The sequence below is a fragment of the Narcine bancroftii genome, chromosome 5 (genome assembly GCF_036971445.1).
Source record: "Narcine bancroftii isolate sNarBan1 chromosome 5, sNarBan1.hap1, whole genome shotgun sequence".
NCBI classification, from domain to species: Eukaryota; Metazoa; Chordata; class Chondrichthyes; order Torpediniformes; family Narcinidae; genus Narcine; species Narcine bancroftii.
The window spans coordinates 242,309,655-242,332,410 of NC_091473.1; positions in this window are offsets into that span (position 1 = coordinate 242,309,655).

Consider the following 22,756-nt stretch of genomic DNA (forward strand, 5'->3'; position numbering starts at 1 on the left):
ATGTATATAATGCAGATTAGAGGCAAAGATTTTCTGTCATTTTATTTATTGCTCACTGAGATCAGCCACAAACAGCACATGATAAATCTAGCATCATTCAGGTTCCTTCTATGAGCTATCAGCATGGTGTGGACGCTTTATCCATTCATAAAGGCAATGGTTTTGCTTGGAAGGAAATGAAAGCCTGTAAATTCAATTTTATCCTACATTCCTACTGCATTAATGGTATGTGGGGAGGTGGAGAGTAGGGGGAAGAAAATCAACACAATTAAAGAGCCCTTTCATATATTTGACCAAAGATAAGCTCAGACAAGGGTTAGTCAACATTTTTAGACTTAAGTGGGAAGAGGAGATAGCAAGAATAAAATGAGGGGGAGAGACAGACAAATGAAGGTGGGAGATGTGGAGAGCCAGTACAGGAAGAGTCTGCAGTGTCGAGGGGGTGGGGGTGTATGAGGAAAGTAGAACAAGAGCAGGTAAAGGACAGATGGAAGCAATAGAACTGGGGGTTACGTTTGTGGCTTTCGATTCTAGGCTCCACATTACGAATATGATGTATTGTTCCTCAAGTTTACATTTGGCCTCACCTTGGTAATTCTCTCCATGGATGCTGCCCGACCTTCTGAGTCCCTCCAGTTTGTCTTTGTTCTTGAAATGGGCAGCTCTTGTGTTACTCTAATTCATATCAGAAATATCAGTCAGGGTGTGGTGCTGGCTTCAGGAAGCACAAGCAGACTAGAGCAAGGGCTCAGGGTTAAAACATCGGTAATATATCTTTACCTCCTACGGAGACTGCGATATCTGCTGAGTTCCTCCAGCATTTCTGTTTTCTTGCTTCTTTATTTTTCAATCTTTTTATTGGTTTTAATATACACAAAATACATAGGTGCATTTGTTAATAATAATAAAGTAAATTAATATCAAGTTACAAGTATCAAGTAACGATAAACAAGGTACATATTAACCCATGTTGTTAAATGGAAAAAAAAGAAAAACAAACCACATATTCTAAACTAATAATCAAACCACACCTTATGAGGTTTGCTGGCCAAGTTATCGAGTGCACTACTACTAGTAATAATAATAACTTATAGGGTCATTTGGAAAAATGAATAATCTACAAATTTTGAATGTAATTGGGAAAACATAACTGAGGAAGTCATGTTGTATCATATGTTTTGGCTATGATCTTCTCTCTTTAATTTTTGGCAAGGGGTATTTCACACTTTTTCATTAGTTCTTAATATTAATTTGACTCCTCGCCCTTTTGGGAGTGACTGGGTCAACTGAATTAACACTGACTTTTTCACAAACCCATGCAGTGGCTTTTGCTTCCCTCTTTGCTAGAAGGGCCATTTTGCTGAGGGGGAAAGATGCTGTCCCTCCCACTCTTACTCAGTGGTTGTCCGATATGATGGCCTGTCTTTCTCTAGAAAGAAACTAAGTGTTCTACTGCTGTTTTCTTAACACAATCACAGCATCTGCAAATTTTCGTGTTTTACTCTAGTTAAAAGGGCAGACACATGGCAGATTGAATTTAAGGCCATGGGGAAAATCACCAATATGGAAGGATGTTTGTTGGGGAGGAGTGGCTGGGGAAATATAAATGTTGCAGTTTTAGAGGTAAGGAAGGTACAGAAGTCTCAATGTGGGAGGATGAGTAAGTAAGACCTCTTAAAATATTTGCCTTTATAAATACTGGTTAGAATTGAACCAATGTACTGAGTTTAATTCTGAGCACCAGACTTTAAGAACATAAGAAAAAGAAATTCTTCAAGTCAGCTCTGCCATTCATTGTTATCATGACGGATCTGATGATAGGCTCATCTCCACCAATCTGCCTTTTCCCAATATCCCTTAAATGCCTTACTATGTAGAAATCTATCCAACCTTGCCTTAAATACGTACTAAGGTCACCTCCACTGCTTCAATGGTCAGCGAATTACACAGATTCACCAAAACTTTGGGAAAAGCAGTTCCTCCTCATCTCTGCCCTAAATTTACCACTCTGAATCTTGAGGCTACATCCCCTAGATCTGGTCTTCCCTACTTACCTACCTCTATCTTATCAATGTCTTTTATAATTTTATTTGTTTCTATAAGATCCCCTCTCATTCTTTTAAATTCCAGCAAGTATGACTCAAACTCTCCTCATAAGTCAAACCTTTTAGCCCTGGAATCAACCTGGTGAACCTGCTCTGCATCACGTCCAAAGCCAGTACACCCTTCCTCAAGTAAGGAGGCCAAAGCTGTATTCAGTACTCCAGATGCAGCCTCGCCAGTACCTGTATAGTTGCAGCGTAACCTCCTTGCTCTTAAATTCAATCCCATCTAGCAATGAAGGCCTACATTCCATTTGCGTTCTTGATAGCCTGCTGCACCTGCAAACCAACTTTTTGTGATTCATTCACAAGCACTTCCAAGTCCTTCTACACATTAGCATGCTACAATCGCTTGCCATTTCAAAATATTCTGATCTTCCATTTTTTCTTCCATAGTGGATAATTTCACATTTGCCAGAATTGTACTCCATATGCTAGATCCTTACCCATTCATGTACTCTATCTTTATCTCTCTGCAAACTCTCCATACCCTCTGCACAATTTGCTTTCCACTCAATTTAATGTTATCAGCAAACTTAGATACTTAGAATGTTTATATTAAGAAGTTAAAACTTTTCTGAAAGCAGAATATTGACCAGAATACAACCATGGGCAGCAGATTTTGGAAATATGGAAAGACAAGAGAACTTGGAATTGTTTATTTAGACCAAAGAAGACTGATGGGACATTTATCAATAGTATTAAAAATGATCAAGATAAAGGTAAAGGTTCCATTATTGTCATGTAATTGTGGTGCTATGTAATTACACCACTGGGTCACCAGAGGTCATCCCGATGACCTTGTGTATAAAGCAGTCCAGAGCTACAGTCTAGCCTTCCAGGTTTGTCTTGCAGAGAGACAAGACCTCTTAGTGTACATATTGGTTTATTAAAGCTGTCTTATACTCACACTGCTGGTGTGATTATTGTCAGTACAATTTAATAAACTAATATGTACACTAAGCGGTCTTGTCTCTCACTCTGGACTGTTTTATATACAAGGTCACCAGGATGACCCCTGGTGACCTAGTGGTGTAATTACATAACACCACAGTAATACTACCAGAAGAAAGAAAGAGTGTCTCCACTTTGTCCAGTACCCCTCACATAAATGAGGCCTCAGCGAGGAACAAACTCAGAACCCTCAGTTCACAAGACCAATGGTCTAACCACTGAGCTAACAGAACCTTTCAGAGATTTGGGGTAAAGAAAACCAGGAGAGATTATTTATAGAGGTAGAGGAGGAATATGGAATATCCAGAGTAATATGAAATTGGCCAAAACATAAGATTTGGAAGATGAGGTCAATAACAAATTGTTGTGATTTGAAATTTGTTTGAATGAAATAAGGGATGGAGCAGATTCAATAATTTAAATCATGGATTTTAAAATAAAGCACAAGCACCTGGAAGGAAAAATATTTGTAGGGTTATGGGAAATGAGTAGAGAAATAGAAATAATTGGGAAGTTACAGGAACTATGCTTTCACTGCCATAGATTCTATAGTTCGTTCCGGGATGGTTGGTGTCACGCACGCATTTTTTTGTGGTATCAAGATACAAAATGAATAATGAATGAAAACTGAAGGGCTGGAAATCAGGGAGAGTGGATATTAAATGAAGATAAAGTGGAGGAAATTGACTCAAATTGTCTTAAAAGAGAAACCGTAAGGTATGGGAGGGAGGGGGAAAGAACAGCCAATTCACTATTAGTCCATTACATGCTCTGGGATATGCACCAGTTTCCTTCTCTTTCGCCCTCAGATAAGCTGGGATTCAAGGGACAGAGAGCTGTTTTGTTCCTCGTGATTTCACATTTGCCAGGGGTCGTATGGCACAGTGTCACTCCCAGCCAGGCTGCTGCCAGCAAGGACAATGGGAGCATCAGTTAAGGAACAAAATTGTGATTTAAAAGCAGGGTCAGTAATCAGCTATTTATGATGACATTTTGTCTGTCGTCCCGAAGGAGTAGCAAAAAACGCCAAAGGGAGCTGGAGAAATTAACATGCAGGAATATCTGATCAGCTCAATTCACTCTCCTTATTAATCATAGTCAAATGAAGTAGACCTAGAATATATAAAAAGAAAAAGAGAAAGAAAATGTGTATTTGATAGCAGTAAATTTCCTTTGGAGCAGAATCAGAGCCACTAAGCTCCTGATCTTTAATTGTGGTGCGTGGCAGCTTTGAGGCTTATTGTTTGAGGGATCTTAATCCGTGGACTCATTGCCTCTGTGACAGTAACTGGCCAGGCAATGATTCTGGTAATAATTCGAACAGGGATTTGTATGATCGGATGAAAAGTGCATTAAAAATAAAATTGAGACGAGGGGAGGGGGAGGGGAGAGCAGAGGGAAATGGGATGCATTCACACTTCAAAAGTGACTTTGTTCAAAGTCAAATGTTAGACTGTATAACTGTGCTTAATATACAGATTCCAAGGCTCAATAATCTTCTATTGTATGGCTCTACTGCAAATGAATGTCTCATCTTATTTTTTTTTGTGTGTGTAGGATTTAAATCATCTTATTTCCAGCATAGGTGGTCTTCCGTTTTGCAGTGAAGCAATAGAGAGGTGTTCGGGGCTTTGAAGAGACATAAATATATTAAAACAAAGAGACAGTTTGATTCAGTTGATAATTACCCTTCCATGTCCATTGGTGTGTCTCAGATTCACACTCGAGTGCTGGACATGGTGAGCTACAAAATAGTGAAGTGTTACTCTGTACAGCAATAGTCAGTGAATGCATTGCATCACATGGGGGGGGGGGGGGGACATTAATGAGCAAGCATTATACTATGGAAGAGACAGTCCTGTGTATACCATGCGAGCATTACACAGTGTGAAAGATCGAGACAAAGAAGCTGAACTGTGTGAAGGGCAGTACAAGAAGGGTGCTGCTCTGCCTAAGGTGCTGCAGTGAAGGAAGAATGAGGATGCATTACGTTACACTGGACGACATTTTTTTCAGAGGTTCGATTCCTGAAGAAAGATTGGGGATTATGAGGCACAAACCTCAAGCTGAACACAAATATAATTTCAGAGTTGTTGTGTGACATAGGAAGTTGGAGAAACATTAAGTTAACTTTTATTGAATTTGGTATTGCATAATGGTATTATCACATTGCATTAGTTCAACTGACCTAAAATTATTTTGCCTCTCATGTCAGTATCCAACAATAGTTCATCAGCATTGATGGATGCCATTTGCCCTGATACCGCTTTTCCAGGGTCGCAATGTCCTGGTGAAACCGTTCACCATGTTCGTCAATAACCATACCCAGATCAGCAGGGACGAAGTCCAAGTGCAAAGGCAGAAAATGAATTTTCAACGAAATGCTGCACTTGGTGGCTTTGTCTGCTTGAAGTAGACTTAAAATATGACAGGAAATCACAAAAATAGATTGCAACATATCTAAAGAAACGGTATGTGATAGGAAAATTTTAAGGTAATTTTTGTGAACAGTGACCCAAAATCCATAAAATACACCCAAAATTGTTCAGGAAGAAAAATCTTCATTGTCCAGTGTTATCAGTGCACTTAGCCATGATAGAATGCTGCATTGGAAGTGTTAAGTGATCTATGTTAATGGAAGTGCGGGGTGGCGGGGGGGGGGGGGGGCGTGTGGGGTGGGTTATGGTACTAAGGACTACTGCACTGCTTGTTAAAAGCATGGAGAGAGCACTGTACTGCTAAATGAGAAACAGTGAGAATTCTGCACTGTTACAGGGACATGCTGAAAGGTAGGGTACTGAGGGAGTGTTGTCCTTTTGAGGACCCGTATGGTGGGCAAGCTTTGCGATGCAAACGACTGATCTAAAGAAGGTCTATATTTGTGGAAAGCTAGATCTCAGGGAGTGCTGCACTGTTGAAGGATTGCTGGGGTCAGGAGAGGAGGGAGGGAATGGTGCACTTCTGCAGGGCTTTACTGAGTGACAGCTACATTATCAAAGGCCACACTGCCTTAACTGCTGTCTTGAGGCATTAAAATGAATACATTCAGAGGAATGTTGTAATCGCATCAGGTAGAAATGCTCCAGTGGCCTGACCAATCTTCTGTCAACCAACAGATCAGATCAGATTCAGATTTAATATCAAACTCTGCCTAGGACCGTGCCTAAGAACCCCCACAAAAAGAAGCACCTTCCTCTAGAACCATTTATAAATATTAACATCCTCCCAAGGACCCCTTATTGCAAATACTGATGCACTCAATGCTAACCACTGCAAATTCTCGTAGGGAAAATGCAATTTTTGACACACACTCAGGCACTCCCAGTAAATATCAATGCCATTCCAGAGAAACGCTGCAAATGCCAATGTATAATTTGGACATCACTGCAAAAGTTGACATTCATTCAAGAGCCCTGTAAATCAATGCACGTGCCAATTAGTTTGGCGAAAAGACCCATTATTATTCCATGGTACAGTGTTTATTAGTTGACAAAAAATAGAAATGATCTAAATATCGAATCAGATGAAAGGCATGACATGAATCTACTTGCACGTGGCTCAAAATCTAGGTAATGTACCCATAGTTATTTGATGAGATCTTCCAGCTTTCTTGTCAGAATCTACAGACGGTTTTAAAACCATTCCTTTTTAAGGAAACAATGCAAAAAAAAACATTCTCATGGTTCTATATCTCACACCCCCTCCCTCCCCCATTTTTCTTCATCTTTCTCTGTATCTTTGATTTGCTCTTCAGCTCTTCATTAAAACGGTCTCATTGCCATACGAAGATGCCTCACTATCATACAACATGTAATATTGAAGCCTTCGTTAAAATATGACACCCTATGAACCTATTATCGATGTGACGCATAACCCTAATTAAATGATCACATCCATTTTCCGCACAGCCACATTTTTTCTTTTGTAACATTAATTACCACATAAGAGGCTTTAATGACTTGCCTCACCTCCAACTCCCTGGGAAAAGGTCAAACGATTTATATTTGTCATTAATCTTTTGAAATGTGGAAAGACCGCTGCCTTTATAATTCTGCTTGCACCTCAACATAAAGAAAGGGCTGATAATGAGAATAAAACATTTATTTAACAGGGAAACAGCAACCTAGCAGAGACCATTGCTTACCCTTCATTTTCCGGTCGCTCTCCTCCCTCCCCCCTTATTCCATTGATGAATGGCATTGGTATCATCTGGAACACCATACGTGGTCTTTTAGCCTCATTATAAAAGCTTGCTCCATTATTCCTTTCACACAAATGTCAACTTTTGTGTTACTGTAAAGATAAACCCCACAGCATTTCAAGCACCCCTAGAGGAGGGGGGTTTAGAAATATATCCAGATTCTGAAATTTTTGCCTGTGATATACTGCTGTAAAACATCCAGATCAGCAAACTTCTAAGTTCACTGTCAACTTGAATCTATTAAATTCTCACCAGGGTGAGTATGGCAAAAACTGAAGGGCATTGACTAGCAGGGCACTCTGTGGAGTTATGGAGGAGGGGCAGGCAGTACCATTGTTGGGATAGAGTATCCATTCAGTTGTTCTCGCAGAATACTACATTAGGAGTAAATGTCTGTTTCACATTTGATTTCCCTGGAATATACATGGGAGGATCGTCTACACCTCCCTCTTGCTAATGTAAACAAGTATTTAGCAATACCCTTCAGATTTTAGTTCTATTCTTTTATGTACCTTCTTATTTATGTCCAATAGTTTTGATTCTGCACAAGTGTCCTCTTTTCAGTACTGTTGCCCATTAGTGTGATAGCAACCATATTGACAGAAACAAAATACACACAAGAGACTGCAAATGGTGTAATCTGGAACTCAATGGGTCAAGCAGCATCAATGGGAGAAAAATAATAGTTGCTGTTTCGGGACAGAATTCTCACCTTTCCTCTCTCCTGATCCAGTTAACTCCTTTTGACTCTCCTTCCCACCTGTCCATTTTCCTTTTTTCTTCTCCCCAGCTTGTCTCCTTTTTACTCATACCTTGAAGAAGGGCTCAGGTCCAAAATGCGTGTTACATAAGTTTACTTCCTATGGACGCTGCGAGACCTGCTGCAGCATTCGGACCTGCAAATTCCTTCAGCATTTCTGTGCCTTTCCTTCATGCTTGTTTTCATGAAGGATTCCAATACAAAATGTGGACTATTCTTTTTCTCACATTGATTCTTCGCAACCCACTGAGTTCAAGGTCCCTTTGATGTCGTGTACACAAAATACACAGTATTTATTTGAGGGTGGAACAGTTAGCGTAGCGGTTACAACATTGTTACAGCACCAGTGACCAGGACTGGAGTTTGAATCCCACGCTGTCGGTATGGAATTTGTATGTTCTCCCCATGCCTGCATACGTTTCCTCCAGGTGCTCTGATAACCTTCCATCCTTCAAAACGTACCGGCGATGTAGATCATTTTGGTGCAGCAGGTACTGCCTGACTTATGACCATAATTGGGACCAAAGGATCAGTTGTTGCTTGAAATGGACACAAGTCAGAATTTTGGATGCGTGCGTGGAGTACCGAGGTCTTAAAGCAAACTTTTTAATTAAACTCTTTTTCATTGTAGATTTGACAATAACAACTTAAAGCCTTCTCAATTTGTTGATCAACCTTGGTGAATCTTTTCATATTCTGGTCCATGCTATGTTGTTAGTCAGCATCCCTGGGCCTACATGTGCACAAGAATCAAGATGGCCGTGCCCAGCCTATGTACCTTGGAACACTGACTAACAAGGTAAGTTCACACATTTTGGCTCTTACATGCCCTGTACCCCTGTTATAATTTGTCAAATACAGCATAATCCGTGTAAATTTTATATTTTTTTTTTACATATTGAAAAAATTTTGGTCATACGTGCGGATGGATGAAAGTTGCATAGGTCGCAAGTCAGGGAGTTCATGTAATTGGGCAGCAGCGGCTCATGGATGGAAAGGGCCTATTACCACGCTGTTTGTCTAAATTTAAAAGTTTAAAATTTAAAATGTAAATTTAAATTTAAAATTCTTTGCCCTGTAAAGGCATTCAAAGAGGCACAACTATAGAGAGGAGTAAAAGATGGTCCCTGCAGACACTACAAATGTCCATGGATCCCTTTATCTCTGATACCACTGCACTCATAACCTCTGTCGCCACTCAGACTTCTGTCCATTCCAGCAGTGAACACTAGCTCAAGACACCCAAGTCACCATTGGCTCCTTGCTTCGAGCTGTGATTAGAAAGCTGTCAGCATTCAAGGCTCTTTTGGAGCCCTGCTCACCATGGTTTCCTTACGTATTTTGGTCCTGATTGGATTTGATCCCGAGTCGCTGACGCTGCAATAACCACTACATCAACTGTGCTGTCCTGGTCTGATAAAAACAGGAAAGAAACTTTCCTTGAATCTGGAGGCTCAAGTTTTCAACCTCATGTACCTTCTGCAGAATGGGAGGGATGTTTGAGACTGGATTGGATTATTTTAAAAAAATATGTTGATAACTTTTCAATAAAGATAAACTGTATTGACCCCTCTCCCACTCCAATTCAATCTTTTCCATGAATTCTTCAAGAATATATTCTTACTTTAACCCTAATGCTATTTAATTATTTCTTGAATTAGATTTAAATTAGCTCCTTCATTTTGCAAAGTAAACAATGCATTGGTCCAGAATTTTAAAAAATGAATGAAAGAACCCTGAACAGATGACTTTTCTTCAGTGGATCCAGTGTCACTAACAAAGGCTTCTCTTTAGATGTGTCAGCACTGCAGAATTACTATGACCCTGAGATCCAGATTCAGTTAAATCCAAACATCTGCTAAAATTATTTGTGTATTTTGGAGTTATTTATTTTGCCCAGTAAATCATTAATTGAATGCTTTTGGACCCTGAACTTGGTCAACTATCTAGAATCTCTCTGCCATTCATTTCTAAAGGAATATAAGAGCTGGGATGTGATGCTGAGACTCTTTTAGGCACCTCACTTGGAATATTATGAGCAGTTTTGGGCCCATTTAAGAAAGGATATGTTGTTGTTGGAGAGTGTTGAAAGGAGGTTTACTAGGATGATTCCAGGAATGAAAAAAGTTTTCATACGAGCAGTGTTTGACAGCTCTTGGCTTGTATTCATTGAAATTTAGGAGAATGAGGGGAGATCCCATTGAATAATTTTGGACAGTGAAGATGCAGAAAGGTTATTTCCCATGGTGGTAGAGTCCAGGACAAGAGGGCACAACTTCAGGATTGAACGGCATCCACTGAGAACAGAGAGGCACAGGAATTTCTTCAGCCAGAGGAAGGTAAATCTGTGGAATTTTTTGCCACAGGCAGTTGTGGAGGCCGGGTCATTGGATGCATTTAAGTCAGGAATGATAGGTTCTTGATAAGACAGGGCATCAGTTATGGGGAGAAGGCCAGTGGAGTTGAGTGGGAAAATGGATCAGCTCTTGATTAAACGGCCAGGCAGACTCGATTGGCTGAATAGCCTAGTTCTGCTCCTAGGTTTTAAGGTCTTAATTCCTTTGACATCATAGTATAAGTTTCTTTCCTTCTTTCTTTGTACAGATACCTTCTCTCCTTTATCTTCATTGCCACATTTCCTTCATAGTCTTTTAATCTCTCATCTTCTTCGGACTCTGGTTGAGCGCACTAATTCCTCCATTCATGGCCCTATCAACCATTCAATACTATGTCTCAAGCAACCCCACACTCAACAAAGTACATAGAAGTAGAGTTAAACAGGAATGTGTGTATTGAGCTCAAGACACATCTATGCTGGAGAAACTCAACAGGTCGCGCAGTATCCATCGGAGGTCAAGGGAAACCAAAATTTTGGTTATAAGCAAAAAACAGGCAGCCGCCTAAATAAAAAGGTGAGGGGAGAAGGAGATGAGAAGGGAGGAAGGGGGAAGGAGTACAGGCTTAGAGGTCATAGGTGGATGCAGGTAAGAGGGTAAAAGTGATAGGGGGGAGAAGGCCAAGGGTTTTAGGCCCTTGTGTCTCCACCATTCAATAATGTCATGTTTAACTTCTTACCGACTTCTGCACTTCACTTATGTGCCTTCATTCTCCTCTCATCCAAAGCGCCGTGAGTTTCTGTTTTGAAAATACTCAATAACTACACCTAAACCAGGCTCTTGTGCAGAGTATTCCAAAGACTTTGGCTGAAGAAGTTATTTCTTATCTTGGTCACGAATGGCTGACCCTCCACCTGCCCCCCCCCCCCTTGCCCTAATTCAGAATTCTGCTTCTAGGCACCACACTGGCCAATTTCCCTGTGTCCCATTCTCTATTGATGATGATCCAATCCTTCATGAATATTAAATATGAAATTTTCACAGCTGAAGAAGAGCAGAGTCAAAGCAATGATCAATGTGACTTTTATCGAAATGCACAATAGCTTTGCTGCCACATTTCTTATGAAAAATCCATTGGAAAAAGCTGACAGATACTCATAAGAGTGCCCAAGACACATTAATACAGGTGCATTATAGCCCAGCCTGAGAAATTTTATTGTGCGCCCAGACCATTGTTTATTTTCTAAGTCACATGGTTTAAACAGTGTGCTGCATGATGCCCAGCACAAAGCGAGATTGATTTTTGCATCATTGCATGTCTAAGAGATCTCTATACAACCATTTCTTCCATATGTACAACTGCCTTGATTGCTAAAAACAGATCTTCACATGGAACAGATTGAGTGAAAAGCCCCAGTTTAGAAAAAAAGGTTGTAGCTCAATAGTTATGTACTTGAGAAGCATAAAATCTTATTAAATGGATACAATGTTAAAATTCATAACCATTTCCTATTCTTTTGACAATCATATTCAGCTTTGTTCACAGTAGATCTTAAAGTGTATAATCCCATTAAGTGTATGAACTCAATGCAGGTCACACATTGAACTTTTGTCGTCAGTACAATTCTATCTGTAAATCTAATGCCTACTCTCAACCTTTCACTCCTGATCACTAACATTAATAATAAAAAAATAAAAATGAGCTGTGCACATTTTTTTTTCCTTTTTCAAAAGGTTCGATATGATTCAGGCCCACACTCTGAGTGTGGGATCAACGAGTGGCCAGAAGTGAAGGAGCAAGGATTGCAGGGCGACAGCAAAGTGATCCCGTTATTCAGTATCTGGCACTCTGGCTGCTAATGCCCAGGGTCCCTTTAACACATTGAAATCCCTTTAACATGCCAATTTCCACAATAATTTAACACACTGCTGCCCAAGATCCCATGCTCATTTGAACATGCCAGCTTCCACATTCCTTTTAACGTCCTGGCACTTGAGTTCCCATGCTCCATTAACCACTCTAGAGTAATGGTTTTCAAACTGCCCTCCTAAATTCACACTCCACAATAAGCAATCCCTATGCCATAGGTGCTCTGTGATTAGTAGGGATTGCTCAAGGTGGTATGTGGGTGGAAAAATGTTTGAAAACCATTATTTTAATCGTACCTCATTGACTCGTTATGTGCATGGTTTCATAACTCCAAAGGAAATGAGCCAATGACGATTTTTCTCAAGCAAAATATTTCAGTAACAATTGGGTCTAGAGCAGCGGTTCTCAACCATTCTTTTCCACTCACACACCACCTTAAGCAATCCCTTACTAATAACAGAGAACTTATGACATAGGGCCCCAGGTTTTTGAGCTCCCCTTAACATACAAGGGTCCATCTTCCCACACTCCCTTTAACATTCCAGTTTTCACATATTATTTAACACACCCATGTTCCCACACTCTTTTTAGCACACTGGACCCCGAATTCCCACACTCCATTGAGCACACTGGGGCTTTGTTTCTCATGCTTCCTTTAAAATACTGGGACCTGGTTCCCACACTCCCTTTAATTCATTTGAACCCTGATTCCCACACTGCCTTTAACACACTAGGGCCTGGGTTCCCACGTTCCCTTTAACACACTGGGGCCTGGTTTTCCACACTCCCTGGAACACACTAGGGTGGGGGTTCCCATATTCCCATTGGTTACTGGTTCCCACATTCCCTTGAACACACTAGGGCCTGGCTTCCCACGTTCCCTTTAACACACTGGGGCCTAGTTTTCCACACTCCCTGGAACACACTAGGGTGGGGGTTCCCATATTCCCATTGGTTACTGGTTCTCACATTCCCTTTAACACACTAGGGCCTGGGTTCCCACGTTCCCTTTAACACACTGGGGCCTGGTTTTCCACACTCACTGGAACACACTAGGGTGGGGGTTCCCATATTCCCATTGGTTACTGGTTCCCACATTCCCTTGAACACACTGGGGCCTGGGTTCCCATGTTCCCTTTAACACACTGGGGCCTGGTTTTCCACACTCCCTGGAACACACTAGGGTGGGGGTTCCCATATTCCCATTGGTTACTGGTTCCCACATTCCCTTGAACACACTAGGGCCTGGGTTCCCACGTTCCCTTTAACACACTGGGGCCTGGTTTTCCACACTCCCTGGAACACACTAGGGTGGGGGTTCCCATATTCCCATTGGTTACTGGTTCTCACATTCCCTTGAACACACTAGGGCCTGGGTTCCCACGTTCCCTTTAACACACTGGGGCCTGGTTTTCCACACTCCCTGGAACACACTAGGGTGGGGGTTCCCATATTCCCATTGGTTACTGGTTCCCACATTCCCTTGAACACACTAGGGCCTGGGTTCCCACGTTCCCTTTAACACACTGGGGCCTGGTTTTCCACACTCCCTGGAACACACTAGGGTGGGGGTTCCCATATTCCCATTGGTTACTGGTTCCCACATTCCCTTGAACACACTAGGCCCTGGGTTCCCACACTGTCTTTAACACATTGGTGCCCGGGTTCTCACATTCCCTTTAACACGTTTCCACCCTCCTTTTAATTTAATTTGAATTTTATTGAAAATCATCTTTTGTTTCTAGAGCTCGTGGGTGAGGCCCCATTTCAACACCTAATTCCGCCTCACAATTTCTCCTCCCCATCTTCCCTTTAAACTTACTGGATTCGCAGGAAACTTGTGTAATATGTCAAAAAAAGAAGGTAAGTACTTTTATGTATTAATTGGAATAACATCCAGCTGTCTGGAAAATCTGACAGTTTAATGTCAGCAAAATCCCAAGTATGCCAGATTGAAGAAGTTTTACCGTGTTCATGATGAGTAACTGATATGGCTCATACCTCCTCACGCTGGAATGGTAGGTATAATTCCCAGGATTTGGTATTATACCCGTCTGAGTATTATACTCTTTTATTCAGACACCTGACGACATTTTTCCATATACGTCAATTATGTATTTTTACCTTTGCTGTATAAAGGACGTATACAGAGCGTATACAGAGCCGTTGTCATACCCACACTCCTGTTCGGCTCCGAATCATGGGTCCTCTACCGGCACCATCTACGGCTCCTAGAACGCTTCCACCAGCGTTGTCTCCGCTCCATCCTCAACATCCATTGGAGCGCTTACACCCCTAACGTCGAAGTACTCGAGATGGCAGAGGTCGACAGCATCGAGTCCACGCTGCTGAAGATCCAGCTGCGCTGGATGGGTCACGTCTCCAGAATGGAGGACCATCGCCTTCCCAAGATCGTGTTATATGGCGAGCTCTCCACTGGCCACCGTGACAGAGGTGCACCAAAGAAAAGGTACAAGGACTGCCTAAAGAAATCTCTTGGTGCCTGCCACATTGACCACCGCCAGTGGGCTGATAACGCCTCAAACCGTGCATCTTGGCGCCTCACAGTTTGGCGGGCAGCAATCTCCTTTGAAGAAGACCGCAGAGCCCACCTCACTGACAAAAGGCAAAGGAGGAAAAACCCAACACCCAACCCCAACCAACCAATTTTCCCTTGCAACCGCTGCAATCGTGTCTGCCTGTCCCGCATCGGACTTGCCAGCCACAAACGAGCCTGCAGCTGACGTGGACTTTTTACCCCCTCCATAAATCTTCGTCCGCGAAGCCAAGCCAAAGAAGAAGGAAGAAATAAAGGACACTCTTTGATCTGTTGAGTTTCTCCAGCATTTTGTGTTTTTACTTCAACCACGGTGTCTACAGATTTTCGTGTTTTAATTCTGTATTGCTGGCTGTTAACAATGTGCTTTGTTGTCAATCTGGTTGTTGTGGTTTGGACCAGGATTGTCACTGGAGATGTTTACAGCTAAGAACCTAAAGCTCTCTGCTACCTCTTCCTCAGCACTGTTGATGCAGAACTCCCCCCTCTTCCAGAAGTCTATGACTAGCTCCTTAGTCTTGCAGACATTTAGAGAGTGGTTGCTGTCCTGGCACCAAGTCATTATCCCTCACTCTCCCTTCTGTCTTCTGACTCATCATCGTTAGACAATGGTGTCATGCATGAATTCATCGACATGTGGTGTTTGACCACATACCCATGAGTGGGCAGGGAGTATAGTAGGGGACTGACAACACAGCCTTGTGGGACCCCAGTGCTGAGGATGATCGTGGAGGACATGCTGGGTCACCAATCCTCACTGATTGCAGCCTGCAGGCTGGAAGGTTGTGGATCCAATTGCAAAGAGGATTCTATGGCCAAGTTCCAAAAGTTGGGGGATGAATTTACTTGCTATTGTAATTATGAGTGCATGAATTTGGTCTATGAATATTGTCTGTCAGCAGTGGCTTTGTTGTTTAGATATTCCAGGACGGAGTATAGGGCCAGGGAGATGGTGGCTATTGTGAACCTGATGTGGCAGGTCAAGAATGGCAGAGAGAATGGAGCCTTTTGAGGTGCCTCATGAGGTGGGATGTCTGAGCCATCAGATCATAGTCATTTAGGCTCATCATGACTTGTTTCTTTGGTACCATGATGAGAATGGCCTTCTTGAAGCTGATGGGTACTTCAGCCTGGTGGAAATGGTAGAGCATTGAGTGTGGATGCATTGATTTGGAAGGTGAGGTCAAAGGGATCTCTCTCTTTGCTGTGGATGAGAGAAGAAGGAATGAGATAAAATCTCCAGGAAACAAATAGATGTGTTTAAGAACAGTGGAGGGGAAATCATGGGTAAGAAAAAAGGAAAACCTCTCAGAAGCACTGGATTGGGAAGTGTCATTTTCAGAACAGAGATAACAGAACTACAAAACTGGGCGAGTGGAAGGAAGTGTAATGATATTAACCATGGGCCCCTAATGGATCATTGTGGTTAAAGAAGCCCTTGAAATGGAGATTGATGTCAAGATTGAGAAACATTTGATATAGACCATGTGAATGAGAAAGCAAAATGGAAATAAACAGCAATGGTCATCAACGTACTGGGAATAAAGTGTGACTGAGTCACACTGAACCTCACAGTTATTTCTTTGAACCATAAGAATTCCATCAGCTACACCTTTGATTTGGAGAAAGTGTGTCAAGTGAAAATTGAAGTTGTTATGGGGAAAATGAGATTTCTCCCTTCCCGAAGTGAATGCAATTGCAATATTTAAAAAAAAACACATTTTGATGGGAAGATTTAAAGAAATGAGGGGTCAAATACAAGCAAATGTGACTATTTTAAGGGGGCACCTTGGTCAACATGAATAAGTTGGTTTGAAAGTACTAACTCTAGGAGATGGGGTGAGATGAAGATTGGTGGTGTAAATCTTAGGTCGGACTAAATGGTCTGAATCTTTCTGTTGCCTTGGAGGAACTAAATCTAATCCCCTCAAGCACAATTGAAGTCATGTTAATGTAAAATATTATCAGTTTATGTGGAAGTGGAAATGGAAATGGTCAAATATTGGCATTCTACACTCCAATTTATTTTGATCTTTCTACTCCAAAGTAGGAAAAAAGCCCCTAGGTCAAAGAAAGGCCCTGAAAAAAAAAACCATATTTGAGTAAAGCAGAATCCTATGGAAAGATCCAGTTAGATTAAACTCCTGAACTAAGCATAAAATTTGGCCATGAAATGGCCTCAGATATTTGTAGCACTCAATGTACAAAACATTTCAACCCATCCCTTTCCTGTCCCTGGAGCCACAGCTCACTACCACATAACTTAGAAATTTTCTTTCGTAAAATATATTTATTTTGGTTTAGCAACTGTTTATTGTATTTTCTATAGTGAGGGGCTAAATCATTAAATGGAGTATGTCAAATAATTGTAAATCTCTCTTGATTTTGTGGTTTAGAAATTTTAATTGAAAAAAATAGCCGAATGATAAACAAGATCTACATCAAGTGGTATGCAACTCACTGAACTTACAGTTTTCCATGAATGAAAAATATGTTTGGATATTTATTTGAAAGGCACCGATTGTTCGTGGATTACCTAGAATACGTGCAATGTTCTTTAGTCTGAAAGTGGTGAACCTCTGGAATTTTCTACCACAGGTGGCTGGGGAGGCCAAGTTGTTGGGTGAATTTTAAGGCAGAGATTAATGGGCATCTGAATAGTCAAGGTATCAAACATTATGGGGAGAAGCAGGGGAGAATGAATCAACTCTTGATGGAATGGCAGTGTGGACTGGATGGGTCAAGTGGCCTACTTCTGCTCCTATATCTTATAGTCTTATGGGCTAATGTATATATGATATCTACATACAACAAAATAGCATTTAAGTATCTTTATTGTCATATTAAAATCCAAGGTGTTTGTTGGAATGTGTCTTGGGGGAAGGGGAAAAGAAACAATTACATCCTTTGAATTATTTGTGATTTATATAATATATTCACTTTTTTTAACAATGTTGATGCATATTAAAATTGATATTCAGAAATGTTTAATATCTCTAAAGCTGAGAGAGTTCTCGAATAGAAGTTTGTGCCCCCACAACCCCCCACCACGGTCACCCTATTGTCCCTCAGTTAGATCCCTTCTGACACTGACTGATCAGATTGACCAGGGCATTAAAAATAAACTGCTGATGTTAGAAATTTGAAATGAAAACTGAAAATCTTGGAAATACTGTACAGGTCTGTAAAGAGCTACAAAATTAATGTTTCAGGACAAATGTGATTTGCAGCTTATACATTTTGCATTTTCTCTCTCTCTCTTTGTGTCCTTATTGGATCACCAACTAGTTGCTTCCCTAACAGCTTAACACAAGTGTGGTGTAGGCCCATCAGAGATGTACCCCCACATACTGCAATTTAAAGTCAACCTTTCTGTCTTTTCTTTGAAGGAAGGGTCTTCAGACTGAAGTATTGCCTCCACTTCTCTTTCCACAGATGCCAGCAACTTGTGTTTGAATTTGGCACTGTCTGGAAGGAGTTTATACTTTCTCCCAGGCCTTCGTTGTTCTCCATCCTTCCAATACGTATGGTTTGTAGCTTAATTTGAGTGTAATTGGGTGGCACAGGTTTAAATGGCCAAAATTGGCTTCTGTCTGTTTTATATTATTATTAATCATCTTTGAAGGAAGCTTGTATTGTGCTAGGATATCTGTCATGCCTCACATCACCAATGATACAGAAAACAAGAGAATTGTTTGATATTTCTTGTTGCTTCCAACCTGTCAATTTGAACTGCATTGATGGATGTGCCAGGTTGAATAAAATCATACATTTTTGTTGGATATGTAGCTATCTTCATTAATTTGGCATTGGGTGTGCGCTCCACCACATTGGCTTTGAAATCAATTCACCTCTGAGAACCTGACATGTTGCTTACTCAGGGCAAACTATCAAAGTCTCTGCAACTGTTAATTCATTGTAATTCAAAAGCCAGTTGACCTGCATTTGAAAAAAAAAACCCTTAATTATAGATGAATGGATCAAGCTTGAAGGTACCAAGGTAAAGAAAAGTAGTTGAGTTCAGGAAGGCACAAGTGGAATGGCAGATGAAATTTTTAAGTGTGATTATGCTTTCAATCAGCCACTGAGGTCAATGCCTGTGGTTAAAGGTTCCTGACAATTGAGAAGAAACTAAAATTGAATTGAAGAGAAACATCTTTATACAGAAGACCCAAACCTATTCATGCAGAAGACCCAAAAGCAAAATGATGCCTCACTGATGCTGGAAACCTGAAATACAACTAAAAAAAAATAAAAATACTGGAAATATTCTCCTAGTCATGCCGCGGAGAGGTAAATAGATTTCCGATGAAAGGACATCAACTTGAAATACACTAGACAATGAAGATTTTGCTTCCTGAACACTTCTGTGTGTACTTTATGGATTTTGGGCAGATATCAAGAAAATCACTTTAAAATTATCCTGTCACATAGCATTTTTAACCTATTTTTGTGATTTCCTGTCATATTTTTGACCTGTTTGACAAGACAATAGACAATAGACAATAGGAGCTGGAGTAGGCCCTTCGGCCTGTCGAGCCAGCACCGCCATTTTACAGATCATGGCTGATCACTACATCAGTACCCCTTTCCAGCCTTATCCCCATAACCCTTAACTCCTTTGCCCACTAGAGTCTTTTTCTAACTCTCTTTTGAACATAATCAGCGAATCTGCCTCTACCACCCTCTGTGGCAGAGCATTCCACAGATTCACACTTCTCTGGGTAAAAAAATGTTTTCTCATCTCCGTCCTAAAGGGCCTACCCTGTATTCTTAAACTATGCCCTCTAGTCCTCGTCTCCCCCATCATTGGGAACAAGTAATCCGACTTCACCCTGTCTATCCCCTGATGATTTTGTATACCTCAATCATGTCCCCCTCATCCTTCTAAACTCCATCGGATACAAGTCCAGTTTTTCTAGCCTTTCAGCATATGTCAACCCCGCCATCCCTGGAACTAACCTTGTAAATCTGCGCTGCACACCCTCTATAGCTAGTATGTCCTTCCTCAAAATTGGAGACCAGAACTGGACGCAATACTCCAGGTGGGGTCTCACCAAGGCCCTGTACAACTGCAGAAGGGCGTCTCTGTTCCTATACTCCAATCCCCTCTTTATGAAAGCCAACATGCCATTTGCCTTCTTCACAGCTTTCTGAACCTGCATGCTAGTTTTCATGAAGACCAACACGTCATTGGAAATTCATTTTCTGCTTTCGCACTTGGACTTCTTCCCTGCTGATCTTGGTGCTTGGTCAGAGACAAACATGGTGAAAGTTTTCACCAGGATGTTGCGATCGTGAAAAAGTAGAAAGCAAACCTTTTGAAAAATTTGTTGTCCAGTGATATTAAGTCTGGTTCTATTTGTACAGATGTCTCCTGGATGGCTGAGTGTCTTGAGCAACATTTGTTTTTAAGTTAGAGCTGAAAGTTCAGTGGATTATCAACTTTCCAAAGCTGACTTGAAAGCATGCTTAAAGTAGTTTACTGTATATACATGTAATAGTCAATCCCATGTAATAGTCAACCCCTCCCCATATTTTTGACCCCAATTGCCTGCCCATCTGAACTACCAATAGCTTGACCACAAACCCATGCCTCAGCTGCCCAGCCAGTGGAATGCCCGACACCCCGACCGGGAAACCTTGCCTTGGCTGCCCGCCCACTGGAGCTCTTGATACCTCAATTGCAAATTTCCACACTGGCTGCCCTCCCACCAGAGCTCCTGATGTCCTGACTGTGTACTGTCACCCTGGCCACCTGACCACCAGAGCTCCCGACACCCCGATCACGGAGCCTCACCCCGGCCACCTGCTCATCCAAGCTCCTGTTGCCCTGAATGCAAACTTGGCTTAGATTTTTTTTAAATAATTTAAATTTAGACATACAGCACTGTGACAGGCCAATTCAACCCTACATGTCTGTGCCACTCAATTAACTCCCCATTAAACTATACCCCAGTATGTTTTTGAAGGGTTAGAGGAAACTGGAGACCCCAGAGAAAATCCACGCAGACTTGGGAAGAACATACAAGTTCCTTACAGACAGCATGGGATTTGAACCCAGGTCTGGTCCTGATTGCTGGGACTGCACTAACTGCTATGGAAACTGTGCTGCCCTTGCCACTCGGTCTAAGCCATCCAAGCTCCTCATGCAAGTACTTCCCGCAGTCAAAAGTATGACCTGTATAAAAGTCAACCACCCCAAATTTGACCCTAAAAATTGTTCAAAAAAACTCAAACTTCACACAAGTATATAAGGTAATTGTGGGAGTATTCGTGGAAAGGATGAAATGTTGGACATAACTGTTTCAGGAAACAGAGTGGCTAAACCCATCAGAGAAATAAGTTCACAGCTTCAATCCTGACTTCCATGCTGTCTATGTGAGACTTTCAGGTTTTCCCTTTCATCGCCTTAGTTTCCAATTAGTGCTCTGATTTCCTTCAGTGCCCTGAACGATGTGCGAGTTGGTTGGCTTCTGTAAATTTAGCGACAATAGGTAAGTGAGAGGTAGGATTGAGAGTGAAATGATAGGAATGTGTAGGAAAAAATGGGTTTAGAATAATGTAGTAAAACACAGAAGTCTGAAGATACCATGATTGAAGTAAAAGCACAAGGCTGGAGAAACTCAGCAGGTCAAACAGTGCACTTTATACAGCAAAGATAAAGATACAGAACCAATATTCTGGGCTTGTGTCCTCCATCAAGGTATGAACAAAATGTCGGCAGGCACCCAAACAAAACACAAACTGGGAGATTGCTTCGCTGAGCACCTTCAGTGAGCAACCATTTCAATTTTATGCCCCACTCCCGCACTGACATGTCTTTACATGGCCTCAAACCAAGACCATCTGCAAATTGGAGGAGCAACATCAAATTTTCTATCTGGGCACTCTCCGAATGGATTAACATCATTTTCTGATAACTTACTTCCCATTCTCCCTCCCTTCCACATCCCTCTGTCTTCTTTCCTTCAGCTCTCTACCCCCTTCCCTCTTCATTCACAGAGCCATCCCCCCTTGCCCAGTTTGCTGGTGCACCCTCCCTCCCTTATCTACCTATTACCTCCAGTCTGTGGGACTGGGCTCCTCCCCTGCCCCTCCCACCCCCACTATTTTGTTCAGGCACATGCTCACATTTTGTTCATGTCTTGATGAGAGCTCAAGCCTAAAATGTTGGTTAAGTATCTTTATCTTTGCAATGGGAGGTTAGTCAGGAAGGCTCAGATGCTTGGTATTCATGGTGAAGTCGAGCACTGGATTCAACAATGATTGGACAGGAGAAACCGGAGAGTAGCAGTGGATGATTGCTTCTCAGACTGGAGGCCTGTAACTGGTGGTGTGCCTCAGGGATCGGTGCTGGGACCATTGTTGCTTATCATCTATATCAATGATCTGGATGATAATGTGGTAAATTGGATCAGCAAATTTGCAGATGACACTCAGATGGGAGGCATTGTGGACAGTGAAGAAGGTTTTCAAAACTTGCAGAGGGATCGGAACCAGCTGGAAAAATGGGCTGAAAAGTGGCAGATGGAATTTAAGGCAGACAAGTGTGAGATGTTGCATTTTGGAAGGACAAACCAAGAAAGGGCATACACAGTAAATCATAGGGCATTGAGGAGGGAGGTAGAACAGAGGGATCAGCGAAAACACATACATAATTCCCTGAAAGTGGCATCACAGGTGGATAGGTTTGTAAAGAGAGCTTTATATTGGCCTTCATAAATTAAAGTATTGAGTATAGGAGTTGGGATGTGATAGTAAAGTTGCATAAGACATTGGTGAGGCCAAATTTGGAGTATTGTGTGCACTTTTGGACCCCTAACTACAGGAACGATACCATTAAGATAGAAAGACTGCAGAGAAAATTTACTAAGATTTTGCCTGGACTTCAGTAGCTGAGTTACAGGGAAAGGTTAAATAGGTTAGGACTTTATTTCCCAGAGTATAGAAGAATAAAGGGAAAATTGATCAAG